The sequence below is a fragment of the Microcaecilia unicolor genome, chromosome 3 (genome assembly GCF_901765095.1).
Source record: "Microcaecilia unicolor chromosome 3, aMicUni1.1, whole genome shotgun sequence".
In the NCBI taxonomy this organism is placed as follows: Eukaryota; Metazoa; Chordata; class Amphibia; order Gymnophiona; family Siphonopidae; genus Microcaecilia; species Microcaecilia unicolor.
Genome location: NC_044033.1, coordinates 220,459,266 through 220,486,688, shown reverse-complemented (window position 1 = coordinate 220,486,688; position 27,423 = coordinate 220,459,266). Strand labels below are relative to the sequence as shown.

The following is a 27,423-nucleotide window of genomic DNA, read 5'->3' as shown; positions in this document are numbered from 1 at the left end:
TTTTCTTGAGTCTGCCCCCCTTCAATCTCATTTCATGTCCTTTTGTTTTACCGCCTTCCCATCTCCGGAAAAGGTTCGTTTGCGGATTTATACCTTTCAAATATTTGAACGTCTGTATCATATCACCCTTGTTTCTCCTCTCCTCCAGGGTATACATATTCAGGTGCGCAAGTCTCTCCTCATACGTCTTGTAACGCAAATCCCATTCCATTTTTGTAGCTTTTCTTTGCACTGCTTCAATTCTTTTTACATCCTTAGCAAGATATGGCCTCCAAAACTGAACACAATACTCCAGGTGTGGCCTCACCAACGACTTGTACAGGGGCATCAAAACCTCTTTTTTCCTGCTGGTCACACCTCTCTATACATCCTAGCAACCTTCTAGCTACGGCCACCGCCTTGTCACACTGTTTCTTCGCCTTCAGATCCTCAAATACTATCACCCCAAGATCCCTCTCCCCGTCCGTACATATCAGACTCTCCCCGCTTAACACATACGACTCCCGTGTATTTCTACACCCTAAGTGCATCACTTTGCATTTCTTCGCATTGAATTTTAATTGCCAAACCTTAGACCATTCTTCTAGCTTCCGTAGGTCCTTTTTCATGTTTTCAACTCCCTCCCGGGTGTCCACTCTGTTACAAATTTTAGTATCATCCGCAAAAAGACAAACTTTACCTTCTAACCCTTCGGCAATGTCACTCACAAATATATTGAACAGAATCGGCCCCAGCACCGATCCCTGAGGCACTCCACTACTCACCTTTCCCTCCTCCGAGAGAATTCCATTAACCACCACCCTCTGGCGTCTGTCCGTCAACCAGTTCCTAATCCAGTTTACCACATCGGGTCCTATTTTCATCCCATCAAGTTTATTTAAGAGCCTCCTGTGGGGAACCGTGTCAAAAGCTTTGCTGAAATCTAAGTAGATTACGTCCATAGCATGTCCACGATTCAATTCTCCGGTCACCCAGTCAAAGAATTCAATGAGATTCGTTTGGCACAATTTCCCTTTGATAAAACCATGTTGTCTGGGATCTTGCAACTTATTGTCTTCCAGGAAATTTACTATCCTTTCCTTCAGCATCGCTTCCATTACTTTTCCAATAACCGAAGTGAGGCTTACCGGCCTGTAGTTTCCAGCTTCTTTCCTATCACCACTTTTGTGAAGAGGAACCACATCTGCCGTTTTCCACTCCCATGGAACCTCTCCCGTCTCTAAGGATTTATTAAACAAATCTTTAAGAGGACTTGCCAGAACCTCTCTGAGCTCCCTCAATATCCTGGGGTGGATCCCGTCCGGTCCTACGGCTATCCAGCTTATAATCGAAAGTGATCGCCGGCCATTTCCCGACATAAATCGGGAGATGGCCGGTGATCTCGGAAAAGCGGCGAAATCGGTATAATCGAAAGCTGCGTTTTTGACAGCATCGCCACTTTCCCGTCGCCTCGCCGGCGAAAGTTCAAAGGGGCGTGTCACCGGCTAAGTGAAGGCGGGACATGGGCAGACGCAGGCATGGCTACCAGATGGCTGGCTTTCGCCGATAATGGAAAAAAACCCCCGGCGATAAGCAGAATTTCGCCAGGTTTACTTGGTCCTTTTATTTTCATGACCAAGCCTCAAAAAGGTGCCCCAACTGACCAGACGACCACTGGAGGGAATGGGGGATGACCTCCCCATACTCCCCCAGTGGTCACCAACCCCCTCCCACACTAAAAAAATAACATTAAAAACCTTTTTTGCCAGCCTATATGCCAGCCTCAAATGCTGTACCCACCTCCATGACGGCAGAATGTGTTCTATCCTCCGACAGCCTTTCCCTGGTTGTGATGTGGCTCTCGGGTGAGTGTGACACCTTTTCTGTTAGGTGCACTGCAGAGTCACATCAGCAATGCATTGTGGTGGGTGTAGGGTACTGGGCTGTACTCCCATGGTGCTTTTTCCCCCTGCTAACTGAGTCAGAGTGTGCCCTGTTTTACTTCCGTTAGTCCATGAGGTAGTGGCCATGTTTGTAAGCCAGTTTTAGATCCCTTTCATGTGTTAGCCACGTTAGAGAACTTAGTTCTTACCTTGAATGTGGCTGAAAGAGGGCATTGTACAGCATTCTGCCAGCTCTGACCTACTGCTAATCTCAGTACCAGGAAGACTATTTGCCAGTGGGGCACAACCTCTGATCTGCAGTTAACTGTGAGTAAACGTGCTTATTCAAATAAAGGACTTTTTCAAAGAGATTAGTGTTCAGGTGTCAACTGGTGTGGCAAGCTTATACAGCAGCAACAATTCCTGTCCCTGGAGTGCACTTAAGGCAGGCGGACCCAGACCCATCCCCCCCCTACCTGTAACACTTGTGCTGGTAATGGGAGCCCTCCAAAACCCACTGTACCCACATGTCTAGGGTGCGCAGTTGGTGTCCTGGCATGTCAGGGGGACCAGTGCGCTACAAATGCTGGCTCCTCCCACGACCAAATGGCTTGGATGTCGTCGGGTTGGAGATGGCCAACATTTTTTTCCATTATCGCTGAAAAACAAAACCGGCCATCTCAAACCCAGCGACATCCAAGCCATTTGACCGGTCTAAACCGTATTATCGAAAAGAAAAGATGGCCAGCCATCTTTTTGATAATACGGTTCCGGCCAGCTGTTGCGCCACCGCCAAAATAGATATCGCCGGCGCCGTTCCATTATTCCCCTCTATGTCAACCTTTAGATTTTTAAGTTGTTCATACACACTCTCTTCCGTGCTCTATCCACTCCATTCTCATATGTACTTTTGTCAGTCAATTGTGGTCCTTCTCCAGGATTTTCTTCTGTGAAAACAGAGCAAAAGTATCTGTTTAGCAAATTTGCTTTTTCTTCATCATTTTCTACATAGCGGTTCGCAGCATCTTGCAGTCTCACAATTCCCTTTTTTGTCTTCCTCCTTTCACTAATACACCTGATATTCCTCTCCGTGTTCCTCTTCTTGAATTTTTCTGTACTTCAGGAACGCCAGCTCTTTAGCCTTTATTTTTTCAGCCACTTGCTTGGAGAACCATATCGGTTTCCTTTTTCTCTTTCTTTTATTTACTCTCTTTACATAAAGGTTTGTGGCCCTGTTTATAGCTTCTTTCAGCCTGGATCACTGTCCTTCCACTTCTCGTTCGCCCTCCCATCCCATCAGCTCCTTCCTCATGTATTCCCCCATTTTACTAAAGTCAGCACGCTTGAAATCCAGGACTTTGAGTTTTGAGTGGCTGCCCTCCACTTCAGCTGTCATGTCAAACCAAACCGTTTAATGGTCACTGCTGCCCAGGTGAGCACCCACTCGGACATTTGACACACTATCCCCATTTGTGAGCACTAGATCCAGCATCGCTCCCTCCCTCATGGGTTCCATCACCATTTGTCTGAGCAGAGCACTTTGAAAAGCATCCACGATCTCTACTTCTTTCCAATTTTGCAGACGGAACCTTCCAATCTACATCCGGCAGATTGAAATCTCTCAGCAACAGCACCTCTCTCTTCTTTCCTAACTTTTAAATATCCGCGATCAGATCCTTATCTAGTTCCTCCAGTTATGTCAGGGGTCTGTAGACAACACCCACATGGACAGAGGTTCAATCATCTCTTTTTAAGGTGATCCATATTGCTTCTTCTTTTCCCCATGTCCCTGTCATTTCATTCGCCGTGATATCATTTCTCACATACAGAGCTACTCCTCCACCTTTACAACCATCTCTATCCTTCCTAAATAGATTATAGCCTGGTATGTTTGCATCCTATTCATGGGAACCATTTAGCCATGTCTCTGTGATTGCAACAATGTTTAAGTCTGCCTCCAACATCAGGGCTTGAAGGTCATGAACTTTATTGCTTAGGCTGTGAGCATTTGTGGTCATCGCTTTCCATCTACATTTCCTGGTATGTGTTTCAACATTAGTGATTTGGGGGTGTCTTATCCCTTTGGGTACTTTCCTATCTTTTTGTTCCACCTTCATTGCTTTTTCTTCTGCCTCCGTTCTATTTTCAGGAACATCACAGTGCTGTAATGGAGCAAACGAATTCTGTAGGGGCAACACTTCTGAGGGCGGATGCTTCTGTGTTACATAACGAAGTCTGCCTGAGCCTACCGTGAACCATCTATTCTTAGGTGGTTTTATCCTTTGAGGCAGTGGTGTGAATTTGACTGATTCTGTGCAGTATGATTTTGTGGAGTCTTTGAAGCTGCTTTAAGTGCATCTAATTCCTGCTTTACTTTATTGAGCTCCTGTTTTAAACTAGCAAGCTGATGACATATAGGACAAGCCTTTAGTCTCCAGATGATTGGCCTTGAAACTAAAGTACCACAATTATTACAGAGAATAATAGTCATCCTCTTTTATTGGAATGGGTATGAATAGGTATGCTATGATTGGGTTAATAGTATGCAAGATTAACTTTACTTTTCAGCAGTGCTTTTTTTGTAAGAAAAAAGGTGCCTGTACTCATACAGGGCAGCATTAGGGGTGGAGCTAATATAAATGCTCCACCCCTGCATATAGCTCCGCCCCTACAGTAGCCACACCCCTACAGTAGCCAAACCCCGCAGTAGCCACACACCGTTTACCAGCCAAAGAGCATATAAAAAAGCATCTTTGAGAGAATATTACACCAGTCCCTAGAATACCAATACATCGCTTACTGATAAAACATAACACCCATGACTCTCCAATTTCTTCTGGAGTCTTTCATGTTTTGGTTTTATTCATATGTGGATGTCTAAACTAGGTTAAAAGTGGGGGAGCTGTAAAATATAGGAATAGGAACTGTGGGATGAATGATGTTGAGTGAGGCAGAGTGTGGTTGCAAGGGGGAAGTTAATTTCTAAAAATAATGTTTTTACTGTTTTGCTCTCAGTCAATTATTATTCCTTGTTTTCAGGAATTAGATTAGCAGCCAATGGATTCTACAGAGAAAGAGAAAAAAATCAAGCTCAGCATGCCCGATTGGCCAGCGGACACTTATACAGTCTGTATTTGAACAGTTGTATGACAAAACCAGAGTGGAGAATTTCTGAATGTACGCTTTGCAAAGTTAAAGTTAAACCAGTGGCGTACCTAGGGTAGTTGACACCCGGGGCCGGTCATTTTTTAACACCCCCCCCCCCAAATCCAGTACTAGGCATGCCGAGAATACAAAACACTCAGGACCTATAGAGCAATTCTACCATACCATAAGCAGTCATTTCTACGAGTCACACAAGGAAAAGGAAAGCATCTTAAACACTACAGTGAGCACTAGAACATCAATTCACCTATTGTAAAACGAAACCAGACAGAATAGTACAGATCGTAGATCCTGCACAGTCAATGCCAACTGAAAGCCATGTCTTTTTCACAAACACAGATACACCCTAATCCACTATAGAATAAGTAATCATAAACTTTCTATTTAGACAAAAATTAAACTGAACCCCCAATGCCAGACTCTGCATACAATGCAACACCACAGAAACAGAAACTGTCCCCTAGTACTGTGCAAAATATAAAGACAGCAGATGTAAATTTGAAAAAAACTAACAAGTACCAATCACCACTTTACAAATTAACAAATAGAAATAAAACATATATAGAAAGTAAAATAATACCATTTTATTGGACTAATACATTTAGCTTTCAGAGGCCAAAACCTCCGTCCTCGGGTCAGTACAGTATAGTGTTGTTACAGTATCCTATCCTGACCTGAGGAAGGGGGTTTTGTTCTCCGAAAGTTAGTCAAAATGTATTAAAATTAGTCCAATAAAAAGATTACCTTATTTACATGTTCTATTATAAACATTTAACACATCTACAATACTTTATCCTAAAGCAAAAAAAATAAAAAAATATATTTTATTTACAGTTTGTTGTCTCTGGTTTCTGCTTTCCTCATCTTCTTTTCACCGTCTTCCTTCCATCCAGCATCTGTCTTCACTCTCTCTCTGTCTCTCTGCCATCCAGTGTCTGCCCTCTCTGCCGTCCCTTCCATCCACTGCCTGCCCTTTCTCTCTGCCCCTTCAATCCACCATTTGCCCTCCCTCTCCCATCCATCCAGGGTCTGCCCTCCCTCTCACTCCCCCTTCCATCTAGGATCTGTCCCCTCTCTCTCTCTCTGCCCCTTTTTTCAGCCCCCAGTTCCAGCCCCCTTCTCCCCTCTGAACACCCCCACCCCAGTCCCCTTCTCCTGTCTGAGACCCCCACCACAGTCCCCTTCTCCCCTCCCCTGTCTGAGACCCCCACCCCAGTCCCCTTCTCCCCTCCCCTTCCCTTCTCTCCTCTGAGATCCCCACCCCAGTCCCCTTCTCCCCTCTGAGATCCCCACCCCAGTCCCCTTCTCCCCTCACCCTCCCCTGTCTGAGATCCCCACCCCAGTCCCCTTCTCCCCTCTGAACACCCCCACCCCAGTCCCCTTCTCCCGTCTGAGATCCCCACTCCAGTCCCCTTCTCCCCTCCCCTGTCTGAGACCCCCACCCCAGTCCCCTTCTCCCCTCCCCGTCTCCCATCTGAGATCCTCAACCCAGTCCCCTTCTCCCCTCCCCCTGTCTGAGATCCCCACCCCAGTCCCCTTCTCCCCTCCCCTTTTCCCCTCTGAACACCCCCACCCCAGTCCCCTTCTTCCCTCCCCTTCTCCCGTCTGAGACCCCCACCCCAGTCCCCTTCACCCCTCCCCTGTCTGAGATCCCCACCCCAGTCCCCCTCTCCCCTCCCCTTCTCCCCTCTGAGATCCCCACCCCAGTCCCCTTCTCCCCTCCCCTGTCTGAGACCCCCACCCCAGTCCCCTTCTCCCCTCTGAACACCCCCACCCGAGTCCCTTTCGCCCCTCTCCTTCCCCACCTCAGTCCCGTTAAAACCGGCGAAGCAGCGTCGCAGGCAGTGCCTCGTGCCCTGCTTGTAAAAAAAAAAATCAAATCTCCTTCCTTCTCCTCGTCTTGACGTCAACTCGGGCCTTCCCACTGGCACCCGGGGCGGACCGCCCCCACCGCCCCCCCTTGGTACGCCACTGAGTTAAACATAGCTGTGGCACCCATAATATTTTACTCTGCATTTTTGTCTCCAACACAATCTTTTTTTCAAAGTCTCCTGCCTTCCTTATCAGTGCTTTGCATTTGACTTGCCATTCTTTATGCTGTTTCCTATTATTTTCACTAAGGACTAGGTCTGGAATTGTTCCTCCTCTTGTTGGTTCATGAACCAGCTGCTCTATAAAGCAGTCCTTGACTCCATCAATGAATTTCACCTCTCTAGCATGCACTGATGTTACATTTGTCCAAGGGAGAGATTTTCCTGTGTTAAGAACTAAGTTTGGTGGTACTCTGCTTAAAGATATGTCAAAGTAGGGCAACTTAATCTTAGCTGTATTAACCTTTATCAGATTAGTTGATACCCAGCAATCTTGTCTTGGAAGTAAAATCTGAAATTAAATCATTTATGACTGGTACCAAAATAAAAATGCCATCTGTATAAGAAGCATCAAAAAATAATGATAAAATATTCCCAGAGAACGCATAAAAACATTGAATAAAATTGGTGGCAAAGGCAAACCTTAAGGGTCGCTATAAACTGAGCTCTAAAACTCTGAAAATGTTCCTTTTTTTGACACTATATTGCCTATTACCAAGAAAACCCTTAAACCACTTCAGAACAATACCATCCAAACCCAATCCATTCAGCCTATTTAGCAATAACGTATTATCAACAATATGAAAGGCCCCTGAAACATCAAATTGAATTAAGACAGATAGAATATTTTGACTTAACAAGGTCTTAATCTTAGTAACCAGCATAATCAATAAAGATATTGTTCTAGATCCAAAATGGGAGACATGGAGAATGTTGTGCGTTTCATGCATAAATGTCACATCTATCAAAAATGTCAGGAAGTATTTTTTCACGGAGAGAGTGGTGGATGCTTGGAATGCCCTCCCGCGGGAGGTGGTGGAGATGAAAACGTTAATGGAATTCAAAAATGCGTGGGATAAACATAAAGGAATCCTGTTCAGAAGGAATGGATCCTCAGAAGCTTAGCGGAGATTGGGTGGCAGAGTCGGTGGTGGGAGACGGGGCTAGTGATTGGGAGGCGGGGCTAGTGCTGGCCAGACTTCTACGGTCTGTGCCCTGAAAATGGCAGATACAAATCAAACTCTCTACTCAACCGGAAGAAAAAACATATAGACTACCCAAGTCCTCAAATATAAATATTCCACCAAAACATACTTGGGAAAAATTAAACTAAATAACCATTCATACATATAGTCGTTAATATAATTATTTAAATTTTAGATTGTGCTCAGTCCATATCCATTACACCCATAGCGTTCCCAGGGAAAGCATGTGATAGTGTTTAGATGGAACCATCATAGCACAGCCTGTGTTCCACCTCCTCAAAATGTATGTGCACACATCTACTGTTACTTATAATGCAACTTACAATTAATGATGTTTCAAATTTTTTAAAAAAACAGATCTCATTAAGTCAACTATGCACTCAAACCATAAAGCAGTTAGTTCTTATCATACCCCACAGCAAGTAACTGCAGTTACAGTGGTGGAAATAAGTATTTGATCCCTTGCTGATTTTGTAAGTTTGCCCACTGACAAAGACATGAGCAGCCCATAATTGAAGGGTAGGTTATTGGTAACAGTGAGAGATAGCACATCACAAATTAAATCCGGAAAATCACATTGTGGAAAGTATATGAATTTATTGCATTCTGCAGAGGGAAATAAGTATTTAATCCCTCTGGCAAACAAGACCTAATACTTGGTGGCAAAACCCTTGTTGGCAAGCACAGCGGTCAGACGTCTTCTGTAGTTGATGATGAGGTTTGCACACATGTCAGGAGGAATTTTGGTCCACTCCTCTTTGCAGTTCATCTCTAAATCATTAAGAGTTCTGGGCTGTCGCTTGGCAACTCGCAGCTTCAGCTCCCTCCATAAGTTTTCAATGGGATTAAGGTCTGGTGACTGGCTAGGCCACTCCATGACCCTAATGTGCTTCTTCCTGAGCCACTCCTTTGTTGCCTTGGCTGTATGTTTTGGGTCATTGTCGTGCTGGAAGACCCAGCCACGACCCATTTTTAAGGCCCTGGCGGAGGGAAGGAGATTGTCACTCAGAATTGTACGGTACATGGCCCCATCCATTCTCCCATTGATGCGGTGAAGTAGTCCTGTGCCCTTAGCAGAGAAACACCCCCAAAACATAACATTTCCACCTCCATGCTTGACAGTGGGGACGGTGTTCTTTGGGTCATAGGCAGCATTTCTCTTCCTCCAAACACGGCGAGTTGAGTTCATGCCAAAGAGCTCAATTTTTGTCTCATCTGACCACAGCACCTTCTCCCAATCACTCTCGGCATCATCCAGGTGTTCACTGGCAAACTTCAGACGGGCCGTCACATGTGCCTTCCGGAGCAGGGGGACCTTGCGGGCACTGCAGGATTGCAATCCGTTATGTCGTAATGTGTTACCAATGGTTTTCGTGGTGACAGTGGTCCCAGCTGCCTTGAGATCATTGACAAGTTCCCCCCTTGTAGTTGTAGGCTGATTTCTAACCTTCCTCATGATCAAGGATACCCCACGAGGTGAGATTTTGCGTGGAGCCCCAGATCTTTGTCGATTGACAGTCATTTTGTACTTCTTCCATTTTCTTACTATGGCACCAACAGTTGTCTCCTTCTCGCCCAGTGTCTTACTGATGGTTTTGTAGCCCATTCCAGCCTTGTGCAGGTGTATGATCTTGTCCCTGACATCCTTAGACAGCTCCTTGCTCTTGGCCATTTTGTAGAGGTTAGAGTCTGACTGATTCACTGAGTCTGTGGACAGGTGTCTTTCATACAGGTGACCATTGCCGACAGCTGTCTGTCATGCAGGTAACGAGTTGATTTGGAGCATCTACCTGGTCTGTAGGGGCCAGATCTCTTACTGGTTGGTGGGGGATCAAATACTTATTTCCCTCTGCAGAATGCAAATAAATTCATATACTTTCCACAATGTGATTTTCCGGATTTAATTTGTGATGTGCTATCTCTCACTGTTACCAATAACCTACCCTTCAATTATGGGCTGCTCATGTCTTTGTCAGTGGGCAAACTTACAAAATCAGCAAGGGATCAAATACTTATTTCCACCACTGTATAATATGAATCCTAATTTTGAGTAACACTCTCTTGTAAATCTCATACAGCTTGTGGTTACCAATCAAAGTCAAAGTCAGGTATACACATAAAGTAGGACATATGAGTTTATCTTGTTAGACAGACTGGATGGACCGTACAGGTCTTTCTCTGCCGTCATCTACTATGTTACTATGCGCTAACATTTCCATGAGCTGCTTAATTTTAGTGCCTAAATGGTGAATCCTGTTACAGAATTGCCTGCTCTGTGTTTTTGCTGCTTTGTTGTTCTTGATATTTCTTTGCTGCTTTGATTGAATTACATTTTTAGTAAATTTTGTATGTTCTTTCTGTAGAAAAGTGCAGGGGACCTAAGGTAAGTTCCCAACAAGGAATTTTCAAATACTGACTTAATTTTGATACCACTTCACCACATAAGTACATAAGTAATGCCACACTGGGAAAATACCAAGGGTCCATCGAGCCCAGCATCCTATCCACGACAGCGGCCAATCCAGGAATACATATAGACAATGGATTTTATGTGCACAAATTCTATAAATGGGGCCTAAAGTTGGGCACAAAGTTGGGAAATTGATTATAGAATAGAGTCAGTTATGCACGTAACGTAATTGGCTAATTTTTTACCACATTGGCCCTTAATTGTATCAATAAATGTGTTTAACAAGCAATAAATATTTAATAATCAGTAAGTATCAATAACTGGGGTTAACAAGTGCTAACGGGCAATAATTTGTAGTTATGTGTAAAATTGACTTACACCCCTATTCTATAAACTGAGCTCCTAATTTCTATGGTGTGGATCTGGGAAGGGTACTGGTGGGTGAGGGACCTGCCAAGCAATTAGACACCATGTATAGAATGCTGTAATTTACATGCCTTACAGCCTGGCAGGGAGGGTGCTGCCTAGATTCTCATTTTACTACTTTAACCAATAGGATAATATCTGTAGTTCAACCTCAGATGTAGGAAGGATAAGCTGGATCTGACCTTCTGGACATTCTGGCATCTTCCAGAAAGATGGAGAAGTGGGGAGTGAATAGTGGGAAGAACTGGTTGTAGAAGGAAACTTCCCCTGACTATAAAACCTTGATTCACCCTGGAATAGTGTCATTGGCTTTCCTGAAATTTCCCTGGCCTTTGACCATAGTTGCAATGGGAGACCCTTCAAGCCTAAAGCCTTGACTTTATAACCCAGAAAGTTTACTGGCTATACTCTACTGCTCATGCTAGTATACTGAAAGTCTAGGAGTGACTCATGAGTATATAGGAGACAGTGGCCACTTAAGCAAATGCCCTGTTAGTTGTGTGAAGGAACGAAGAACTTTCTGCATCCCTCCTGAGGTTCAGAAGAGACGGGAAGAAATGGCCTATCCCCAAGATTTTATAAAGGCATAAGAAACTAAATTTTGTGATTTTGACTTCAGTTTATTTTTAATGCTGTTATTGTGATATTACGTGCAGGGGCATAATCGAACGGGGCGCCCAAGCTTTCCTGAGGCAGTCCTCGCAGGACGGCACTGTGAAGGGGCGGGGAAACCCGTATTATCGAAACAAGATGGACGTCCATCTTTCCTTTCGATAATAGAGTTGGGGACGCCCAAATCAGTAAATTTAGGTCGACCTTAGAGATGGTCGTACTTACAGATGGTCGGTGATAATGGAAACCAAGCACACCCATCTCAGCATTCGTAGAGCACTGGTCCCACTAACTGAACGGAAAAAGCCCTTCCCTTACCGATCCCTTGGCGATTCGGAAAGGAATAGGCATGCATGAAGGAAATCGCATGCAAATGAGCTGCTCACTGTTAGCTCATTTGCATATGATTTCCTTCCTAAGGAGGGGAAGCCAGTGCACAGCAGCCATGCATTATGCGAGGCTGCTCTGTGCATGCCAAAGACGGCTTCATACATGCAGACAAGCTGCGTGTATAATAGCCATCTACAACCTTAGAAAACAAAACTCCAGGTGAAAATGTCCAAGTGCTCATCAGGGATGTTTTTTTTTTTTAAGAGTATGGGTGAAGGACTTACTTTGCTATGCCTACGTCCCTGTGATGGCAGTTGAGGACGTCCAAAATGTGATGTTTCTGTGCGAGGGACATCCATGCTATTGCTATGCCTCTGAAACCCCTTTTGTTTATTTGGATTTTGGATCACAAGTACCAACAGTGGGATTTGAACAGGCCACCTTTGGATTGCAAGACCAGTGCTCTAACCACTAGGCCACTCCACCACTCCCTTGAAATTTGGCTGTCCCTGTGGGGGGGGGGGCAGTCTGCAGGTCCCTGGGGGGAGGTGTGTGTGTTTGCGGAGGCATAACAAAGGCGTGGACGTCCTTCTTTCAAACATTTTGGATGTCCTTAACTGCCCCCCCCACCCCCCACAGGGACGTCCAAATTTCAAGGGAGTGGAATGGAGGAGTGGCCTGGTGGTTAGAACACTGGTCTTGCAATATAGAGGTGGCTGGTTCAAATCCCACTGCCGCTACTTGTGATCCAAAATCCAAATAAACAAAGGGGATGTCAGAGGCACAGCAAACGTCTTCACAAGGCAAATAAGTATAAATAAATGAAGGAGGCCACAGTTTATACACATAGAGTGCCCAGCAAAGGCATGGACATCCTTCTCACAGAAACATCCACACTTTGGAAGTCCTCAACTGCTGTCACAGGGACAGAGGCATAGTAAAGGACATCCTTCACCCATACTCTGTAGCTCGTTTAAGGTCCTCATCTTCTTTCAGACCTTGCACCTGAAGTTCCTGGAGACTCTGTGCCAGTGCCTGCTGCCGGTCCTCTTCCTCCCTTTCACGGTTCAGTTCATTCTGGTGCCGTCAGTCCATATCACCCTGGGAACCTTCAGAGGTTTTGTTTTCTTTGTTCTCATCAACTTCTTTGGTCATGCCAATAAAGTTAGAAGGACCTTGTTCAGATGGTGCAACAGATTTCGCTATTTCCATCGACTCAGAATTACACAGCATTTTCTGCATCTCTTCCCCTCCAGATCCAGTATCTGGGCTACTTGTTGGCTTTTCCTCCTTCTCGTGGCTTCCAGAATGCAACATTTCCTTCTTGCTCGTTCCCAGCACAACTGCCATCACCTCTTCTTCACTCTTCCCACTAAAGTTAGCATCTGAGGGTTTACCACTCTCCGGTTTGTTTGCTTTTTCTCCCCGCTTCTGCGTAACCAGGGTGTTAACTACCCCAATCTTATCAGGCAAGCTCATTCTTCTAGAAGCAGAAACCAGAACCGCTCCTGTACGCTTCCGTATTTGTTGACCTTTCCAATCAGGATCTTTTCCGACATTGCAGGTATGATTTTACCCACCTTTCCCTGTAGCTTTACCACCCCATCCGATTCCTTAATCTTGGTGGAAAGCTTCTGAGATATATTGGACAGAATCCCCGCAATCTTCACGGGTTCTAAGGTGAAGCAGGAGAGATCCTTGAATAGCCCCTCCAGATGTTGCAGCACATTCATTCCAACTATTCCTTGAATGGCGTTACTCTCCACCTGTCCGTCACAGAAGTTATCTTTGACCACAAAAATACATCTCTCAGGTACTAGCTGTCCCAGGCACTGCAAATCTGCATCGATATATCCCAAGACAGGAAGGTCTGTGCCATTTACTGCCACTAAAGTCAGTTTACTTGCATCTTGCAAACACTCGGTATTTGCGAAAGTTTTATAGAAAAAGCTAGCCAAAATTGTAGACATGCTAGAACCTGTATCCACAGTGCAGAGTGTTTCAATACCATCAATTGTCACTCTTAACAATGGACTGGATCCTATAGCCCTTTCTCCAAATAGTTTCTCTTCTTTCTTCTCTTCGCTACAAATGTGTTTCTGCACGCTAACAATAGATTTGGGATCACTTTTCTTCTGAAGTCCAGACATTTCACCTCTATCAATCCCACTCTTCATACAAGCTCCACTGGTACTTGGACCTTCTGCATTGGCCCTGTCTACCACAGGATATGCATGATTTATCATCTCATTTAAGCAATTGCGTGCCATGTGCCCTGGTTCTTGGCACCTGAAGCAAATTAATTCCCCTGAATTGGTTCGGGAAGGCCTCCATCTCTGGAGCCAGAATATCTCATATTATCTCTCTCTCCTTTGACGACTCCACTCCTCTTCTTGTCTTTCACACATTCTAGAAAACATGTTCGTCATCTGTTGCATTATTGCTACTGTAACAGATTCCTCTGACCGGGGACAATCCACTGTCTCCTTTCTGGTTCTCTGTAAAATTCTTTTGGGAGAGGACTCCCAAGGTGCAAGTCCTCTTTCTTCGCCCGCCCACCGGATTGCAGACTGCATCAACTCTGAAAATGAACCGACGGGATTATCTTCATTCCTCTTGGACACTTCTCTCTTAAGCACTTCATCACGTAAACCAATAATAAATTGTTCTTTCAACGTTTCCTCAGAATTACCCACTCTTCTTTGGTCTCTCTTCTTAATTGCCTCCAATTTCTCTTGCAGTTTATAGGCAAAAACACGAATTGTCTCTTTCTCACCTTGCCTATAGTTATAAAACTCCTGAATCCTGAGACCCAATGCCACTTTATCTCCGTATACTTGTCTCAACAAGTCATAGATGTCTTCCACTGAACAATCTCTTGGGAGAGAGTATTTGACCGTATCCAGGGCAATTCCTCGTAAATGATCCCTGATCACTTCCACTTGGTCTTCTACAGGGATGCGTAAAATCCTCAACGTAGACTTTATTTTGTCTATTCAGTCTTCAAATTTTAAATCTTCAGGACCTCGTGGGAATCCATAAAAATCCGGTACTGTTCGATTTTGCGGGATAACCACTGTATGTGTCACAATTTGGGGAACAGCACGACTTCCTTCACCCTCCATCTTCTTTCTTCTATGAAGACTGGGATTGCCTTAGAAACAGAGATGTCCGGGAGAACAAAAACCCAGAACACTTACCCAAAATAATATACAACCACTGCAAAAAAATGTATATATATATATTTTTCAACTTTACCAATGGCAGAATTCTTCCAAATCTTCCGCCCCTTGTACCAGACCTGCAGGACTAAAGTTTTACTCCAATAAACCCCAAAATTTATCCAACAGGTACCCCCAAATCAGGAAAAATCCTGCCCGACTACGCCAAAATCTGTTACCACCCCTCTCGGCTGGACTGTAGTGATGTGCTCCCAGATACCTGATTGTTGTAGTCGTGGCGAATATCCAGGGAACACACACTCACAGCTGAGGGAGTTGAACAAATAAACTAACCTCATCCTTTACTCTCAAAGAATAAAGGAGAAAAAGAAGCTAAATTTAGGATTTGTTCCTGAACTGGAAGAACCGCACCTTCAGGTTTGCAAATTATCTTTTTCTTTATTGAATACAAATGCAAACAAATTTTCATTCAAATAAACTCAAATTCACAATTAGTGTGTGGCTTAATAGAACTGCAATAACATATTCAACATTCAAATGTAGAACTACATGTACACCCTTAACTTTTTCTGTTTCTTTCAACAAAATCACCTAAAAAGGCAGAAAAAACCCTTTCAGATAAATATTTAAATTGTCTTTTTTATCAAAATCAGGTATTTGTTTTAATACTCTTTCCTTGCTATTGATGTCAGAATTTGAGTCTTTATAGGTATTATGGATGTTTGTGCAAGGATCTCAGTTGAACCCAGAACACATAGGCAAGTCAGGAAAACATGGATCTTTTTTATATTTGATGTTGTTCTGTTCTTTAGTTTTCCCTTGAAATGTTGTAAACCAAAAAAACTTATATGTCCTTCAACACCCTTTGCCAATGTCACTTAGCTGTGGTTGAATTTATTTAGGTGATGTCTTTCCTGTGCCGAAGGAATGGATCCTCAGGAGCTTAGTCAAGATCAGGAGGCAGGGCTGGTGGTTGGGAGGCGGGGATAGTGCTGGGCAGACTTATACGGTCTGTGCCAGAGCCGGTGGTGGGCAGCGGGACTGGTGGTTGGGAGGCAGGGATAGTGCTGGACAGACTTGTATGGTCTGTGCCAGAGCCGGTGGTTGGGAGGCAGGGCTGGTGGTTGGGAGGTGAGGATAGTGCTGGGCAGACTTATACGGTCTGTGCCAGAGCCGGTGGTTGGGAGGAGGGGCTGGTGGTTGGGAGGCGGGGATAGTGCTGGGCAGACTTATACAGTCTGTGCCTTGAAGAGCATAGGTACAAATCAAAGTAGGATATACACAAAAAGCAGCAAATATGAGTTATATTGTTGGGCAGACTGGATGGACCATACAGGTCTTTTTCTGCCGTCATCTACTATGTTACTATGTTACTATGTTCTTGCGTTGGAGCTCAGGCGGAACCCTTCAGAGGATAATTCACCGATCTTTTCTCCCTAAACCTCACTTATAAAGAAAATAATCAGGGAAGCAAAAACCTTAAACTCCCTGCTTGTTCAGGAACGGACTTCACTCTGGTGACAATTAATCAGTTCTCAATACTGTGGCCACACTCTCTAATTAAAATAAAATAAGTTAAAGGTTTTCTCATTACAAAACCTATTTCTCACTGTTGTTTCCCTAGTCTAAAATGATCCAGCAGGCTTCAGCACTGCATTCAGAACCATCACACAGTAACACATTCCATATTCAAATAGTAATACAACATTCCAGCTCACAGACTTCACATAAAAACATAACATTTGCCTGCACAGCTATCAGATCAATCTGCATACTCATACAAAAGCAGGGCTGGATTTTCTTTAATATGCAGTCAGGTTCCAAACCCTGTATTCCAAATATCAAATTCACCTTCAACCTCACAACCTGAGTCTCAACTGTTTTTCCTTATTCTATAAAGAGTAGGCAGCCATGGGTCCACTTAATACCTTAGCATACAGACTCTCATTCCACCTTCCATGACCTTAAATTCCCTTAAAACTTAACCATTCCATTCACTGCATGCAGCGACATACCTCTGTTTCACTCCAAACCAAACTAAATTTGGTTTAAAAATTCTCACAGCTTTCTATTAGTACAGCTCTCACTCACCTGAATCACACCAGTTTTCCCCACATGTATTCAGCAATACAACCATGAGAAAGGCAGTCTGTTTATTTAAGTACTCCCTTTTAAGCTCAAATCATCTCATTCTTAGTACCAAGGCTCACCTTCACTCACTTTCAATATCAAAGTACCCTTTTTCAATGTCACATTTCACTTTAAACCAGTGGTGTGCTGGTAACTTTTTAACAACAGGCTCTCTCCCCGGTCCACCTCTGCGCCCCCCCCGTCCACCCTTGCGCCCCCCGTCCACCTCTGTGCCCCCCCGTCCACCTCTGTGCCCCCCCCGTCCATCTCTGCGCCGCCCCAAAATTGCAGAGCTGGCTATAGCCGGGGGGGGGGGGGGGGGGGGGCGGCAATGCATTACTCTCCCCAGGAAAAAAAAATTAAATGATCCCAGGTTCCAATCTAATTCATGTTTAATGTGGGATAAAATGCCATAAATAAGTAAATAAATATAAACTTTTAATGTTGAGCACCCGATTCTCAAAGTGGACATATTCCAAACACTATAATGAAAATAAAATGATTTATTTTCTACCATTGTTGCCTGGTGACTGTTTTTCTGATCATGCTGGCCCAGTATTCGATTCTGCTGCTATCTGTCCTCTTAACTCCGTTTCCAGGGCTTCCTTTCCATTTATTTCATTCCTTTCTTCTTCATTTCTGGTCCTCAACTTCTGCCTATTTTCTTCATCCATATGCAGTTTTTCTCCTTTCTTCCTTTTCCCTCATCTCATCTCCTTCCTCACTCTTCCCTCCCCTCCATCCATGTCCAGCATTTCTTCTCTCTCCCCTCCTATCCCCTGCCCTCCATCCACCCATGTCCAGCGACCCTCCCCTCCCCTGCTCTCCATCCACCCATGTCCAGCGACCCTCCTCTCCCCTGCCCTCCATCCACCCATGTCCAGTGACCCTTCTCTCCCCCTGCCCTGCATGCACCCAGCGACCCTTCCCTGCCCTCAAAGCACCCATACCCAGTGACCCTCCTCTCCCCTGCCCTCCATCCACCCATGTCCGGTGACCCTCCTCTCCCCTGCCCTGCATGCACCTATATACCCAGCGAACCTTCTCTCCCCTGCCCTGCATGCACCCATACCCAGTGACCCTCCTTTCCCCTGCTCTCCATCCACCCAATCCAGCAGTGACCCTCCTCTCCCCTGCCCTCCATCCACTCATACCCAGTGTAATATGGTTAAAAACAAAATACAAATGTTACCTTTTCCTTTTGGAGTGCTGGAGGGGTCTTCAGGGCTGCAGAGATGGGATTTTTAGGGGCAGGAGTTGTTTGTGACCAGCCCTGATGGATGGCTAGCTGGCTTTAAGTGAAGGAGAGGCAGAGAGCATTACTGGGTAATGGCAGGCCGCAGATTGGATGCGGCCTTTGAGAAAATGATGGTGAAGTTAACTGAAGTATGTGAGAAAAAGAGTCAAATTGCTGCTAAGGAGAAAGTAACTTCAGCTATGTTAGGTACTACAGAATCCTGTTCTTCCTCCAGCAGTAATACTCTAGTTGCGGCTACAGATGCAGGCAATGGGAAACTGGACAATCTTACATGTTGCAATGGGAAGGAAACTCAGCCTATGGCTGAAGAGATGTTTAACCGATGGGAAGCAGGTTCTGAAAGTGGGCTTTTGGATGATCAGAACAATGAAATAGAGAAAGGAGAAGGATCAGTGTTGATATCGCAAGAATATACTGGATCATTGGAAACTGGTATAATTTTGGAAGAACTTCCTTCCAAAGAGAACAATACTTCCCCTGATTTAGCTGAGAAGGCTGAGATAATGGAACTAGAGAAACTAATGTGGACAGCTGAGGTGATGGAGATGGAACCTGAAAAGGAAAACCCAATACAAGAGGATATGGAGAAGTTGAAATACTGCCCTGTCTTCACAGGAGAATTATATAAGGCAGATGGGAAAGAGTCCTTTACCCCTGAGGGACTGATCTTGGAAGAAAGCTCAGGAAAGGCACCTGAAAAGGTGAAGCTCAAGGGAATGGAAGTGAAAAATGAGGAAGATAATTCCTCTTTGGGAGAAGAACTACCATACTTTTCCTCGAAAGGGGTGAAGCACAAGGAGTGTCTGTCAGAGATTAATTTGGTAAGGAATTCTGAACTGCTATTTCCTCTTGAACTCAAAACAGGAGGATGTCTACTGGAAGTGATTGAAGATGAAGCCAACACTATAAAGATTACTGTGGATGGGGAACCAAACGTGGATGAGGAAATTAAGATTATTGCTTCCACAAATACAGAGGAAGCAGCAATTCTCATGGACCCTGTAGTAGAAGAAAAGGAAATAAATGAAGTGGAAACTTATTCGACTGACTTAGGAACTCAGGTGGAGGAAAAATATATAATGGACATAATTGAAGTAGAAAGATTGTCTGACAGCAAGAGTAAAGAGGTCAGTACTGATAACTCTTTCGTCAGTACTGATAACTCTTTCCTTACAGAGATAGAGAAGAGAGAGAAAAGAAGTGGTAAAGGAAAACAGGTTCGCACTCAAAGTAGCAGGCGAAATAGAGGCTTTCTTCTGGCAGGAAAAAGGAAGCGAGAAGTGAAAGGTGACAGCAAAAATGAAAATAAAAGGGATCGGAGACAGATCTGGAGGACAAACTCTGATTTATCAAGTGGCATTCTCCTGAGGAACTTAAAGAATAACCTTATGAAGAAAAGAGACAAACAATATTTCAACTTCAGGAAAAGGAAGAAGCATCTGTTCATTTGGCCTTCCAAGAGAACACTCATCTCTAAGGGGGACAGGGTGTTGTTAAGAGACAACAAATTTAGGGACCATAAAAAAATAAGGGATAAGTGGGAGGAAATTCCCTATGAAGTGGTACACGTATTTACACCTGAGGGAAGTACGTATAGGATTAAAGATCCTAAAGGAATGTGTAAAGTAGTGCACAGAAACAACTTAAAAGTGTTATTGGGACCTACAAAAGATGTATTTTCAGACAGTATTGATAATGTTGAAGTCAGGAGAAGGGATGGGGATTTACAAAGTGACACTGATACAGAGAGTGGTTTTTTGGAGGCAGGTGATTTAGAAACTGCCTGGTTTTTGACCTGTGATCTGGAGTCACCTCCATAAGGGGGAGATGAAAACTTTTTAGAGATGGAGAATATGCTACATGTTCCGGACTCTAGAAGGGAAGGAAACCTGGGAGATAGTGTAATCAATACGGAAGCATTTAGTGAAAGACCAAAACGTATAACTAGAGGTTGTAGGCCTAACTATTTGAAAGATTATATAGTTTATTAAAAAAAAAAAAGAAAAAATCCTGAGGGGTTATGGAAATGTCGGGGGCGACATTTTTTTACTGAAGGGACGAATGTAATATGGTTAAAAACAAAATACAAATGTTACCTTTTCCTTTTGGAGTGCTGGAGGGGTCTTCAGGGCTGCAGAGATGGGATTTTTAGGGGCAGGAGTTGTTTGTGACCAGCCCTGATGGATGGCTGGCTGGCTTTAAGTGAAGGAGAGGCAGAGAGCATTACTGGGTAATGGCAGGTTCTGCACATGCTCAGTAAGGTTCTGAAGCTCTGAGTAGGCCTGAAATCGGGGCCTGGACAGGGCCTTGGGAGGATTAATTAATTAAACTTTTTTGGGGTAGTAAGGGCATTTGGGGGTCCTGTTTGGGGGAATTAGGGGGATCTGGCAAAAAGAATATTGTTTTTAAGTTATCTATAGGGAGATACGCAGTTTCAAGGAGGCTGCGCATCTTTGGGGGGGTGTTTTGGAATTTGAATGGTTATATAGGATGGAGGGGGGTGTAAGGGAAATTATTAGATGGTGATCAGAGAATTTTATAAGTTATTTTATGGGTTTTTTTTTTAGGAAAATACGATGTGGTCAGGAGAAAAGGTATTTTTAAATTCTAAGGTTATCAGGGTACCAGGACAGATGTGCTACACCTGCTCAGCGAGCGGGAGGGATGTGACATGAGCGGATGTCAAAATATTTAGGAAAAGTTTCTTCTCAATTAAAGTCTATGGGTCTGATGGTTTTAAAATGGAGCTGACACCAGGGAAATTTAGATTCCATATTCTCAGCGCAAACTGTAGCTTAAGTGCTTGAGAGGTTGATTGGCTCAGAAGGGACCGATGATGTCATCTGATTCTGGTTACCTGGACTACGGCTTGGGGAAGCAGGGAGAAGGATAGGAGAAAGAGAACTGACAGGGAGGTTTTTTCTATGCTGAGAGAAAAAAAAAGTTTTCTTTCTGTAGAGTCAGCTGATAACTCAGAGGCAGTACTGGTAAGGGAAGGGACTTTTAAGGGGACTCTCCAGTACTCCAAAAGAAAGGGGGGTTTAGCTGTATTGGAAAAGCCAGGGTGAAAGGTTTCCATCAATAAGTATTGGAATTCAGAGAGAGCACCTTGAAGGTGATGAGCTGGGAAATTCAAGCTACCAGCAAAGTTATTATTACAAAAGGAGGAATAAGTGTTAGAGTATTGCATATGATTCTTGGACAGAGGGTATGGCCAAGTGAAGAAACTGGACCAGAGTTTGGGAGTTAGCCAGCATTAGTTTCAGAACTCCTGTATCAGAGTCACAATAGAGTTGAGGTTTTCCTGTTCCTGTGCATCAACTGCAGCAAAGCGGATTCCTAGGAATTGCAGCAGTAATTCTGAGGGGCAGCTGCTGATTCCTCCAGAGTGGCGGTGTTTCCTTGTGGCAGCAGTGTTTCCTGGGATCCAGTCTCAAGCAGCAAGAGGTTACCGGATCAAAACGGGAAGGAGTGGATAAGTTATTTACCTTTATGCATTTTTGAATAATTTTCTAGAACTATTTTTTTTTGTGTGCACACATAATTTTAACTTTGAACAGCTGAAACAGTAAAGGTACCTGTTGTTGTTTTGCCCTACCTGTGAAAGAAGATAAACAATTGTGTTTTTTTTTAACCAAAGGAAAATTGCTTTTAAGGTTTAAAACAGGAGAAAAAAAGTCCTGGACTGGTAATAATGATATGCTGAGGTTTGAGTTTTACTGGGTTCCGGTCTCCAAACATTTCTGAACTTAGTTTTCAGGAAGCTTTGAGCTTGGGTCCATGAAATCCAGAAAACCCTAAGAAGGGAGTAAATTCCTTTGCTAGTCCACAAATTAATGCTTTGTATTCTTGCATTTCTTTCAGTATAAGCATTTAAAGGTTCTGTAAGGTTCTGAAGGTTGAAAAGTGTAAACAGGAATAGAAGCTACTTTGAGCTGTTCACATAATGCTTAAGTAAATGTAACCGTTAAACAAATGTGAGTTGCAGAATAAATTAAACATATTTGCTTGTTAAAGGTGGTGATACACATTTCTTTGCCAGCGTGAATGGGGTCCTCACACTCTGAAAATAATCGACTCTGTTAATAAAAATTATTTAATTTTAGTTATTTTATTCCTTAATGATTAAAAACCAGTAGCGCTGGGCGGAAGTGTGCTCCGCTTCAGGGGAAACATCTTACCCCGGTGCTGTGACCAATAGCAGATTCTGTTATTGTTGCAAAGCGAGGCAGCGCTGAAACCTAGGGGGCGTTACACCAGCAACGACCCTTCTCTCTCCTCCATGATCCACCCATGCCCAGCGACTCCCTAGTTCTCTCCCCTGCCACCCCCTCCCGAGTTGTTAATAGAATTCTCCTCCCTCCCTCCCGTCACCGATCTGACTCCTTTAATTATTCGTGGCAGGCAGTCTTGCCTGCCCGCTGCAAGCACTGACTCAGTCCCCCGCTGGCGCTGCCGGTTCGCGCTTCAAAATGGCCGCCGAGACTTACAAGGGCGAAGTCTCGCGAGGCCGCCTCTGGAAGTCTCGGCAGCCATTTTTAAAGCGCGAACCTGCAGCGCCAGCGGGGGAGAGTCAGCACTTGCAGCGGGCAGGCAAGACTGCCAGCCCCAAAGAATTCGTCAGGTCGGTGATGTGAGGGAAGAGGGAGGGAGGAGAGCCGGCTCGCGGGTTTCAACAACCGGCTCGCAAGAGCCGAGCAAAGTTAACAAGCGGCTCTTGCTAGCCGGTGCGAGCCGGCTCCAGCACACCACTGCTTTAAACTCATAAATATACTTTTATTCCTTAGGTTTCACACACCCAGCAAACGTTTTATTCTTTCCCACTCTCCATGTTCACAGCCCTTGTCTCTCTGCCAGGGTTGCCAGGTGGAACATTTTTTTTCCCACCCAATCCTGCCTAAAAACAGCCCAAAACCCGCCCAAACTCAAACCCCGCCCCTAACACCCCCACCCCCGCATCATCACCCCCGCCCCCGCCGTCATCAACCCCGCCCCCGCCGTCATCAACCCCGCCTCCCCGTCACCGGCCCCGCCTCCCCCGTCACCGGCCCCGTCTCCCCCGTCATCGGCCCCGCCCAGAACGTCACTAACCCCGCCCAAAACGTCACTAACCCCGCCCCCCCGCGGCCGAAAAAACCGGCCGAAAAACCGCGGAAAAGAAAAAAAGAAGCCCAAAAAACTGCGACCCGCCGCGGGCAAAAATTTCCCGCGGCGGGTCGCGGAAAACCGCCCACCTGGCAACATTGGTCTCTGCTCACCAAGTCGCCCTAGCAACTCACCCCCCTAGAGGAACATCTGACATCACTCAACCAATTAGCTTGTCAGGAAAAGACTGGGTTTTTTTCTTATCTGTTTGGTTTAGAATCTTGGCTGCTCTAACTCCCTTCCCCCATAGAAGTAAATGCAAAACTTCCTATACAGAGAATTTCAAAGTCAATTTTAACCTGACTTGTACCCAAAACAGCAAGGAACATTTTATAGTACAATCCCCACTTAATCATGGGTTATTCTTTTGTAAAATAAAACCATATTTAAGAAACATCTCATACTTCACCTAACTCCATCAAAAATTCCCAAACTAACTTTAAACCTTTTCCAGCCAGCAGCATCCACCAAAACCTGGAACAGCCCCCCCAGAGCCCCAGGAAAAAAACATTTAATATATGTTACCATATATTACACTTGTAACTGTTTTATTGCAGATCAGGAATATGACACTATTATATATAGCTTTGGACCTCTTGGGGTTCTGCAATTTATGAATCCAAGATAACAGAATAGAATAAAATAAAATAATGTCCTTTAAGAAGCAGGGCTGAATAACATGCCACTATGAGCCTCTCATGTGTTGTATATCACTCACCAGTTTGATTGGAGATATGTCCAGCTGGACAGGGAATACAGTCATAGCAGCAGACAGGCTTTCCTTCTCTGGGTAATTTCCTGAAGCCAGGAGCACAATTCTGACTGCATCTGGATTGTGGAGGAGTCTGAGGATTGAAAAAAAAAATATATATATATATCTACCTTCAAATGTCACTGGACTGTAGTTTATAAAATGCAGATTTCTTTCCTGTCCACTTATGGACCAATTCAGACCTTTTCTTTGGACATCGCATTTGAGGTTTGTTATTTTCCCCTAGAACAGCTAAATTAGTCAGCTATTTTTCAGAGGAAGTAATATTAAACTACGTTAAAAGTACACATTTGTGTGGAGGTGTTTAGGATGAAGAGAAACATATGGCAGAGTTACTAATCTGGGCTACCATTAAGATGTTACACCCAAACAGAGCAAAGAAACCTATCAGCTGCTGCATCCATGTTGTCGTTCATTATTGTTGGTAGCATTTTTATTTGATCTCACTTATGCCAGCTTGTGCAGCACATGGATGTTCACAGAGGAAGTATTGGTTTGAAAAGTTAGAGTAGTAATTAGTTCTAAACCGTAATCAGTGTGTCATTTGAAGGGGCTGATTATAGGGACTAACACCCTAGCAGGCGTTGCAATCATTCAGAGAGGTTTTCACCTATTAAGGGCCACCAAAACAGACATCATGTTAGGAGAATCAAATGTACAACATTCAGAATTTTATTTTTTACGTACAAAACTTAACTGTGGGGAAAACGTGGGATATAAATGTAGAATAAATAAAATAAATAGGTTGAAACATGGGAGCATTAAACATCTTTTTTTTCCTGTGCATGCATCAAAAGAAAAATATGGTATGTGGGAACTTGCTCCTTTTGTTTTGTGGAATGCAGTATATATTATAAAAATGCACTTGATTTTTTTTATTACTACTATTTCAAAGATAGGTATTGAATAATGAGGGAAAAGAACCTTTCATGCAGAAATTTTGTCCAGAGGTAGTCTAAATGTGCCAAGATTTTCCAGTTCTGTTGTATATATTTATTTCTTCTTCAAGTCTGTTTGCTTATAAAAGGCATTTTTTAAAAAAAGATCTTTTTGCCGGCTATGTGATTGTATATACTAGATTGTGATTTTATTATGCAGACAAACAATACACCACCAAAATACAAAATACAGTAGCAAGCAGCACCCTATTAGCTGTCAAGTTCATACAAAATTCATTATTTTCAATGGAAAATAAATCTGTTGGCTGCCTGCTATGTAAATATTCAATCACTGTTTCATTACTGTTACCAAGTAGTACATATTTTGGGCATTTGATTAAAGTTTTGACTGAATAGAACATACCAGTCTTTATCTGCTCTCATCAACTATATTACAATGTTACTATGGTCTTAATTCATCCAGACATCATATGCACATGATATTGCTTGTTAAACCCAAAGGGTGGTTAAAAACAATTGGTATAGGGGGGGCACTGCTTAATCTCTCCCGCTCAGAGTTAAAGAATCCGGCAGATTGCTTACAACTTATCTCACTTATTCACAGCAAATTACATCTTAATATTTACCTGATATCATGCCAAACAAATCTCCGAAGGCAGATGTTAAGCAGCCCTCGTCGCTCGCCTCTAAGAAACCTTGTCAAGATTCCTCTTATTAAGTTGCAATGGTGGCCGAGACTGGCAATGAGAAAATCACGATGCAGACCATTAGTGTGAACGTCTCTCTCACAGAGGTATTCTCAAAGATACTCACCTCTCCATTTCCCAATTCAGAGAAGATATTAATGAAATAAAATCTTAGCTTTTACAAACTCAATCGCGCATGGATTCTCTCTCCCTGAAGTGTGAAGCTAACTCCAATGAAATCTCTTCTCTCTGATCAAAAACAAAAGAGATTGATTCACTTAAAAAAGATCTGGAAGATCTCAACAATAGAGCAAGGAGGAACAACTTAAGAGTCCTTGGAATTAAAGAAGGTGCAGAGGGCTCTGACTCCATTACGTTTATGGAAAATCTCCTACCCACGCTTTTGGGTTTAAACTTTAGCCCACCGCTTGAAATCGAAAGGGTCCACAGAGTCACCTCTGGCAAACCTGCACAACAACGTTTCCCTCGACCGATTGTCCTGAAGATTCTCTGCTACCCTCAAACTTTAGCAATTCTGCAAAATGCCAAACTGAAATCGCCTATTTTCTATGATGGCATGAAAGTCTTAATGTTCCAGGATCTCAGCAAGTTCATCGCAGAAAACAACTTCTTGCACAATGTAATCGCCTACAGTCTCTTGACGCTCAATTTGATCTCCTTTACCCTGCTCAAATGTGGGTGACAATCCACAATTCTGCCTGCACCTTTGATGACCTGGAGGCCCTAAAACTTTTTCTGGAAATCTTTTGAGACCAAAACATTAACAAGGTTTGAAATAAACATCTTAATTTCCCTCTTCCAGTCCTTTCTCTCATTTTGGAATTTATTTCCATTGCATAATGAGATTTATATATATTTGCATAATACTTGCTATAAATGTTTAATGTTGCTCTCTTTTCTCCAATTTTTCCAGTTATCTCCAATCTCCTAACAATTTTTATTCCCTCGGTATTTGCAAGATTACATGCTGCAAAAAGTTTTCTGTGCTAGCTCTCTGCAGATTTATACTGTTAAATTTTGAGCCTCTAATTCTCTCAATATGTGTCTCACTTCTCCCTTACTGATTTATTAAAATTGTATTGGCATTGTTCTCTGTTCTATGCCATTGTTTTCTCTGAATCCTTTTTTCCTAATGTTTTTCTTAATTTTTTCTCCCTCCCACTGTTTTGAGCATATAGGTATACTTGTAATTCTCCATTTTGTCAACTTTCCCGCCTATTTGACTTGTGATATAATTGATATATCCTTTTCACAAAAAGCCAAGTCAGTTTTTCTGTTTCCTGTATTATTATCTAACACCTTATATGAGAATTACTTCCATTAACATAAAAGGTTTAAATAACCCTATTCAGAGGAAGAAACTTCTAATATATTTACACAATTTGAACTCGGACTTGGCTTTTATTCAGGAAATGCATCTATCAGATTCAGACTCTAAACGCCTCCAAG

At 43.6% G+C, this 27,423-nt stretch overlaps 1 pseudogene; it reads right to left on the bottom strand.

The window, feature by feature from the left end:
- Window positions 1-27,423, bottom strand: part of LOC115464389 — a 91,434-nt pseudogene that overhangs the window by 3,718 nt on the left and 60,293 nt on the right.